At 40.5% G+C, this 9,175-nt stretch overlaps 1 long non-coding RNA gene across 1 annotated transcript; it reads right to left on the bottom strand.

The window, feature by feature from the left end:
• Positions 1-977: 977 nt before the first annotated feature.
• On the bottom strand, positions 978-6,137 carry LOC138965259 (uncharacterized). The gene is made up of 5 exons (XR_011455383.1): positions 6,038-6,137; positions 5,114-5,277; positions 4,505-4,578; positions 2,124-2,249; positions 978-1,555 (listed from the first exon to the last, which is right to left on the bottom strand). It is a non-coding gene; the product is annotated as an uncharacterized lncRNA (long non-coding RNA).
• Between the last annotated feature and the right edge of the window lie 3,038 nt (positions 6,138-9,175).

The following is a 9,175-nucleotide window of genomic DNA, read 5'->3' as shown; positions in this document are numbered from 1 at the left end:
GAATTCTTTTTCTTTATTTGTTGTTTAACGTCGTTTTCAACCATTCACGGTTATATCGCGACGGGAAAAGGGGGAGATGGGATAGGGGAAAGGGGGAAGATGGGATAGTGCCACTTGTCAGTTGTTTCTTGTTCACAAAAGCACTAATCAAAAAACTGTTCCAGGGGCTTGCAACCTAGTACAATATATGACCTTACTGGGAGAATGCAAGTTTCCAGTACAAAGGACTTAACATTTCTTACATACTGCTTGAATAAAAATCTTTACAAACATTGACTATATTCTATACAAGAAACACTGCTTAATATGTAGGTAAATGCACAACAGGTTGTGAACAGAAAATCCAAAAATGTAAGGTCTTAAAAGCGGGGAAGTTTGAAAAGGGGGGGAGGGGGGGACCTAAAATGTGGCGATCATAACAACCGGCATGGGTGGCCGAGTGGTAACGCACTTGCGCTCGGAATCAAGAGGTTGCGTGTTCGACCCTGGGTCAGGCCGCTATTTTCTCCCCCCTTTTCTAACCTAGGTGGTGGGTTCAAGTGCTAGTCTTTCGGATGAGACGAAAAACCGAGGTCTACATTGGGGGTGCACGTTAAAGATCCCACGATTGACAAAACGGTCTTTCCTGGCAAAATTGTATTCTTTCTTTATTTGGTGTTTAACGTCGTTTTCAACCACGAAGGTTATATCGCGACGGGCAAAATTATATAGGCATAGCTAAAAATGTCCACCAAATACCCGTGTGACTTGGAATAATAGGCCGTGAAAAGTAGGATATGCGCCGAAATAGCTGCGATCTGCTGGCCGATGTGAATGCGTGATGTATTGTGTAAAAAAATTCCATCTCACACGACATAAATAAATCCCTGCGCCTTGAATATGTGCGCGATATAAATTGCATTAAAAAAAATCAAAACAAAATCCCTGCGCTTAGAACTGTACCCACGGAATACGCGTGATATAACTACATGTATAAGCCTCATATTGATTGATTGATTGATAATTTATCTAACAAAGTTCATTCTGAAATCTTCTTCAGCGTTTGATTATGGAGAGACTAAATCCTCAGTTCAGATGTGGTCTTAACTCCTTGTCTCCCAGGTACGGATATATCCGTACCCACTCATATGGCTCTATCTGACCAGGTATGGATATATATCCGTACACACAGTCACTATGTACATTGCATCTGTTCTCATTCGGCACATATCCGCATCCTGCTTAGACGGTTAGCTTCAGTCGCTTCCTGTAACGTTGATCTAACGCCAGCATTCTAGCCTGTTGATACACAGTTTCTACAATTCTGAGTGACCTGCTGCAGCACAGCTGGTCTCGGCTTAAAAAATCTTGGTCAACATAGATGGGGTACAAAGTGTTATAAAATAAAGCGTCCTTCCAAAGTCGATGACAGGTCCCCAGAGGCAGAGTATTCACAAAATTATATGGTACTGGAAGCCTTGCATGGCGACGAAAAAGATGTCCACGCCTACATGAAGAAGTATCCTTCACGGCTTCAGCGGAAACAGTCGGCTGGGGATGAGGACTAATGGTGAACCTATGTAAAAAATATAGACAAGAACAAAAATATGTCAATGGGAAAACAAAGAAAGAAGTAGAGAAGGACCTCCCCACCTTAACACAGTGAAAATGAAAAACACATGTGAATGTACTTATGTTTTAAATCCCCCCCCCCCCCCCTCCAATTAAGACCAATTATCCAAGATATTTTTCAGTCCTCAAAGGAGAATTTCACTGTTCTCACGGAACCCTCAAGAAAACTGAGCTGTGCTAATATATTATATAACTGCAAACATCCCTCAAATTCAATATTGCAAGCCACTATACATTCCTCATAAAGGCACATTCCTTCATGCTCACGTGTGAAAACTAACATAAGTTTACAAGTGTGTATCTATTTATAATAATAATAATAATAATAATAATAACGGGCATTTATAAAGCGCCTTATCAGAAGTTCAAAGCGCGTGACAATACATGTATAAAAAATTCATACAATCACTGTCAGATTCAAACAACACATCATGCACATCTCACATCCCCAGACTCTATGCTAAGGCCAATAAAACAAAATAGTCTGTTTACGGTATCCCAACCGACCCCACCTGTATCTGTTCCTTGCTGTTCTCCAAGAGACACCATGGTGCAGCAAGCTGAAGGGTGTCCTGTCGTATTTCCTCGAAGTTGTAGTAGGCAACCAGGTCAGGAGCAGGAGGTGGGGGCCGACTGACCTGCAGCAGAATTCAAATCAATTAGTCAAGTCACTATGACATATCTTTATTGTTATCGCCACACCAACCCTAAATGTTTCCTTCCATACTGTACAGGGTCCCCACTGGTTTTTAGAAACAAAATTCCATGACTTTTCCATGACTTTCCATGAGCCTCAATAACATTTTCCATGACTAGATCCATAGGTCGCAATTTCCGAACACGCAAACTTTTTACGTCTTGTCACTGCCAGTTTTGACACTGGCTTGCTTTGCACTGAATTTGAGTAAGTTTCTACGCAGTGTCTCTTCGACAAGCAAGTCAAGCATTTGCTACGCAGTCAGATTATCGGTAATGTTTGCTGGTCCTGTCATTTCACTAAACTGGACCAGCCACTGTTTGTATCCATCTGCACTTTCGTAAATTCCGTTTCGTAACCGTCACTGTGACTTGACGAACTGTCATTTTTTTTCACCGCGATACACGGTTAATTGCGAAGATCTTCTTCGGTAATTCGTTCCAATTCCGCATACTTTTTGTTGTCAAGAAACAACTCGAAAGAAAGTTTCAAACTCATCATCCTCCATCTTGCTTGTCGAAGCGCTAAAGTACTTTATCGATGCAAAAACAAAAGCAGAAAACTTCGACGAAACCGACTCAAATGCAGCGCAGACGACACGAAGAGATAACGGAAGGAAGTGAGCCTTGCTTTGGCTCAAGTGCCATTAAAAATACCGTTATTCTTGTATGCAAATACGAACGAGAAGTTGGTCATACGAACAAGCCTTGTGCTGGAGACGCAAATCGCGGGGGGGGGGGGGGGGGGGGGGGGTGTGTGTGTGGAATGGCTGGGCAACGAAAATCGCCGCTGGCGTGCTAAAGGTTAATTTTTCTTTCTTTCTTATTTTTTTTAAATTCCATGACTTTCCATGACTTGAATTGAAATTCCATGACTTTCCAGGCCTGGAAAATTAAAAATCAAATTCCATGACTTTCCAGGTTTTCCATGACCTGTACGAACCCTGCTGTATTTGTTATCCTGAGAGAGAAAAATCCATGTTGCAGACTCAACTGAAAAAATTCCCTTCTCCATCATCTGATCTAGTGGACAGAGCTCACATGATTTCAAACAAATCTTTTTTTAAAGTCACATACTTTGTGCGACAGTGTTAGTTTACTGCAACTGTAATTTATAAATAGCAAATTAATAAATATCACTTATCACTATCAGATAATCAGCTAAATGCCTGGCAGATGACCCTCATTCAAAGTGAGTCGTGGCTAAACCATGAAACTAGAAAAACAGGTTATACAGTGGAACACCCCTTTTAAGACCTCCAATAATCTGAGAAAATTCAGTCTTAACAAGAAGAGCAAACGCTCGATCGAGTCACTTTCGCAGTTCTGAATATTATATGAGGCATCAGATGGACAGGAAGAAATTGCTATTCACAACACAATGAGTCACGTTCACATAAAATTTGAGCCCGGTCACTTTTATAGTTTCCGAGAAAAGCCCAACGTTAAGTTGTGTGTTGCCGAACAGAAAAGGCTAGTTATCTCCCTTGTTTTTCTGATAACGTTCGTAAAAGGCTACAGATGTAAATACTTTGATGTAAAGAATAATCCTATAAAGTTTCAATCACATCCGATGAACTTTGTCAAAGATATAAAATGTCTAATTTTTCCTTTGACGCTGACCTGTGACCTTGAAAAAGGTCAAAGGTCAACGAAACCATCGTTAAAGTGTAGAGGTCATTGGAGGTCACGACTAAACAAAATATGAGCCCGATCGCTTTGATAGTTTCCGAGATACTTTGTCAAAGATATAAAATGTCTAATTTTTCCTTTGACGCTGACCTGTGACCTTGAAAAAGGTCAAAGGTCAACGAAACCATCGTTAAAGTGTAGAGGTCATTGGAGGTCACGACTAAACAAAATATGAGCCCGATCGCTTTGATAGTTTCCGAGAAAAGTCCAACGTTAAGGTGGTGTCTACGGACGGCCGGCCGGCCGGCCGGCCGGACAGACTAACACTGACCGATTACATAGAGTCACTTTTTCTCAAGTGACTCAAAAAGGAGAGAGTCTTAAAATGGGGTAAAATTACAGAGGTTATGAACAGAAAGTCTGAGAAAACAAGGTATTTAAAAGGAGGGAGTCTTAAATTGGGGGGTCTTAACACTAACAGGGGGGTTACACTGTACCACAATATAAATCTCACACTGACAGCGGACAAAAACTGAGAAAACACCCAGTATACATCGGTACTCACAAAAGAGTTACAAGTAGCATCTCCAGGAGCCGAAATCCCAAGCCCTTGATATCTGCACGTTTAGCATCTTGTACCTGGAATAGTATGAAGATAACATGTCATTGTCACCGTCAGAAAATCACTACCGGGTATATCAAAATTATCAATATCATATGATTACTTACTAAAATAACTTTATGAAGTGATCTAGCACTGTCAATGGCAATAGTATCATGACAGTTTGACAGTGAGATTACGATTAATCATCCTCATTAACAAATAACATAGATCAGTTCTAATGTAGTACCTGTTTGTAGTGAACTCACCAGCAGGAGTATTGCATGTATTAATTGAGCATTACTGAATCCATGCACCCACATAGTCTCTTACTAATTTGCAAAACCATAATCATAATGACTTCAAACCTCTGATGAATTACATAACTCATTTATGAAGAGTAGTTAATACTAATAGTTGTAGTACAAACCCAAGTTTGTGTGCGTGTTTGTATGTGTGGGTGGGGGTGTCGAGGGGGGGGGGGTGGGGGGACGGTTACTGATGGTTCACCCACAAAAATGTACACTTACTAAGTAACACTTAAAGTAACTATTTTCAAAGCTTCTTGCTTACCTTGGAATAGTGTCAAGCAGCTTATGTTGTGTCCAGATCAGCCATCAGATCTTCACACTCAGCGGGGTCAGCCTGCACATGCTGCAAACTGGACATGCCTGCAATTCTTGAGTAACCAATCTGTTGTTGCGGAGACAACGGAACCATGCTCAAGTCAGGTCCAACTGAAATAAAAGCATATTGTTAGCTGATAAATGATTTGGTCAAGCAAAACCATGCGGTATTTTTTTAATAAAATATTTAAATTTAGGCAAGCGATTCACAGAGCGCAGCGCGCTGTGCAGCGCGGCAATTCGTTAAATTTATGTATACCTCGCTGATGCAAAAATAATGTACTTATTAACTATTAGCATTTAGCTGGTCATTCAAACCATAGCTTGTTTAAAGCTAGTAGTAGCAGTAGTATTTAGTACTAGTAGTAATGATTTAGTAAAATACTACTATAGTAGTTAGTACTAGTAGAACTCGAACTCCTATTGCTAGTAAATTACCAATTAGTGCACACAAGAACAACCATGGCAGTTGGCAATGGCACTGGCAGAATACGATCAAATATCATTATTAGTCTCACCATGGGTTGACGTCCCATCAAAATGAATCACTGAATGAATTAGGGACTGAATCAAACTTCAGAGACATCATTACAATTTTTCACAAAGACTGATTTTCAGCAAACAGCCATGTTTACCTGTACAAATGTATCAGTGCTATCACTATGACTATGAGTATGACAGTGTGGTAACTGGTAAGCTTAGTATTTGGTTCGAGCACAGGCGAAAGGTATCGTCCACTGGACCACCAGACTACTTTCATACTCATAGAAAGTTGTGGTCCAGTGAAGGATACCTTCCGCCTGTGGTTCGAGACAGAGACAAAGTTGAAACTTAATTCGAGAAGCCAAACGGCTGACGAATACTTACTTACGTATTTTGAGCAAAACCCACACACGTCGACCACAAGTTGATGTCTGCTGGAGTACGTAGTCATAAAAACGTCCATAAAGCTTGGTTTTGAAACGTTTCTTAGTACGAGTTAGATTTATCCGCCATTTTTGGCTCACGTAAGTGTAGCCTATGCGATGATAAACTTTGTCTGTCTGTGCGTGCGTGCGTATGTATGTATGTATGTATGTATGTATGTATGTATGTATGTCTGTGGTAGAAACTTTAACATTTCCGAGTCTATGGATTACGTCAGTCTCGGTCAAAAGTGTTCGACGTGTGTGATAGAAACTATTTGAAGACGTCACATTATGACGTAAGAGGGTTAGACGTCACGCAAAGGAATTACTGAAAGTCTCGGTCATTGTTATTGTGAGCGGGCCGAGACTTCTTGGCAGATCCAGGGTCTCGCTTTCTTGCATAGTTTCACCTATGCTTACTGTGTGTGTGTGTGTGTGTGTGTGTGTGTGTGTGTGTGTGTGTGTGTGCGTGCGTGTGTGTGTGTGTGTGTGTGTGTGTGTGTGTGTGTGTGTGACGGAGTGATTTAGTTTGTGTTACTGTTTGTCGATTTCTTACGTGAGCCTTGAAGGCTTCGCCTCTTGTTTGATAACATTTTACTGCACTTGGCGCATGCGCGGTCTGCGCGACTTTACCAAACTATCGCCGGCACAGGCCACTGGCACTGATCTAAAAAGAGAGACTGACAAGTACAGGCACCTTATGGTGACTGATAACCCGACAGGCACAACCATGCTGTTGTTGTACGTTGTTGTGTTTTGTAGTTGTTTCAAGTTCAGATGATGAGGCCGTGTGCCAAAAGCAACTAATTAAAAGTGTGTGTGTGTGTGTAAAGCCGAGCGGTGGTAGCTTTGACACTTAGCTCCTAGTGAATATGGACCGGCTCCTAATATGGACCACCTCCTGTTCTGAAAAACTAACGGCGCTTGAGCGCTCAAAAAATTTTGTTCGCTGTATTGCAGAAACACAAATCTCAAAACCGTTAGGCTTTTTCTCTTTTTTTCACTCAGTTTGGCAGCGTTCACTCTAAACGGCTTTGCCGCCGAAAACGGACTCGTTTCTGTCCACAGCCAAAGCTTTTATCACACAAAAATTGCTATATATGACAGCTAAGACCGCATTTGTTACATTTTAGCAGGGTTGACCCCGAGTTTTTACCGTGCAAACAAAAAATATTAGCAAGATGTCAAAGCCGTATGTGCGAGTCCCCTAATATGGACCACCTTCAACAAATCGAGAAAAAAAAGCTAAAAGCTATTTTCAATAATTCATTAAGAAGCTTGCCGGAAATAACCTATAACTAGTCCTCGAGATTTAAAAAATAAAAGTCTTCTTTTCGTGGAAGTTGATAATTTCACTTATTTTCACTCTGTTTTTGATAAGCTTCTTTAGTTTCCTGGTGTGCTTCAAATAATGCTCTCATCAACCCGAAACAGATCAATCTAAAGCATATTTGAATTAGACTGACTTGTACACTAAGTTGTATCATGTTATTTTGAAGTATAGGGGGCTTTTTACAGTGATTTGTGAAGGCCGCTTCACTGATCCATATTAGGCGCCCAGGCTCCTATTATGGACCATTTGTGATTTTGTCTGTATTTAATTTTTGTTGAATGTTTATCACAGCTATTTCACTCTAATTAGGCCTAACGGTTAACCTAAGAGAAAAGGACTACCAAACACAAAATAAAACTTCTTCGCAAGAAAACAAGCTAGTTATCAGCATGAAACAAAAAGTGGTCCATATTAGGAGCCCTTCCTAACTGTCTGTGTCTGCGTCGAAGATGTTACCGTGAATGTGTTTTTAAAAGACATTTGACAGGACGGCATTCAAACCACACGCACCAGACACGAACCGACGAACAAAATACTTCTGACAACAAAATGTAAAATCAATTAACAAGAGTGTAGTAAGATTCCAAATTGTATTCAGACCAAAACAACAATCATAAAAATATACATGGGTTCTTTCATATGTGTGTGTGTGTGTGTGTGTGTTGATGATGATAACTAGTTTTAACGTCCTCTTAGAACTGCAACTTGCTTTAGGACAGGTAGAGTTAATATGCTTTATGTGGGGACAAGACACTGAACAAACATGCAACCAGAGAACACATATATGATCGTGTTATAATCAATATATCTGGAAGTCTGTTGCGATATTTCAAAATGGGGATGGAAGTGAAGATTGTGTACGCGGAATATGGTTGGACTGGAGCGGTTTTGTAGGCTTATTTTTTTAATTTTTGTTATGTGGGATATTGTTATATTTTTGGCTGAATAGGTAAGTAAATAATAACTGGAAAAATAATACAATGAAGAAGAAAAAGCTCGGTGTGAGGAACGGAGATCAGGGTTTTTTAAAACAGATATCCTATTTCAGCCTTCTGCTATTGAGAGACACAGGGTGTATGCTAGCTTCCATTGAAGCGTGCAATGTTTATCTAAAAAAAACCTCATGGGGTTTCAGGTTATGTTCGTTGACAAGGGTGTGTAGGTTGCAGAAATCTTGCTGGAGTGATTGGCAGCGGTCAAAGAGGTGTAACAAAGATATAAACTGTCCACATTCACAGAGACGGGGAAAGCCCTCTTTTGCTTCTCTGTCAGCCATATCCTTGCCTCTGATCCATGTGTGTGAGGGGAAGTACGTAGCCTAAGGGTCAGTTCTGTTCAAGAGGCAATGATCTGGTGACAGAGGAACAATATTTCCGTCTGAAGCTCTTCCCGGTTTCTGGAACCATTTTGAAGAGCAGTTATGCTGGTTTTGAGTCGGAGAGAATCACGACTCTTGTTGGAGGTCGAGGGGGGTCATTGATATAGTGGCATGGTCTTAAGATAACGTAGCCAGCATTTCTGCAGTGAAAATGGACACATCCTTGTTGAGTTTAATTTTTTTTAACTTATTTTGAGGTCAGGAATGACAAAAGCACAGTCAGCTTGGTCATCATTTTTTTGGAGCCGTCAGTAAATATTTGTAGGTGATCTTTGTTATTCAGTTTGAGATTATTTCTTTTACTATTGATGAGACAAGTACAGGGTTATCTTTTTTTGTTACACCCAGATCATGATCAGGGATGATAATGGGGGATTCCATGAACCAAAA

The sequence above is a fragment of the Littorina saxatilis genome, linkage group LG4 (assembly GCF_037325665.1).
Source record: "Littorina saxatilis isolate snail1 linkage group LG4, US_GU_Lsax_2.0, whole genome shotgun sequence".
Lineage (NCBI taxonomy): Eukaryota > Metazoa > Mollusca > Gastropoda > Littorinimorpha > Littorinidae > Littorina > Littorina saxatilis.
This window is presented reverse-complemented; position numbering and strand designations above follow the sequence as displayed.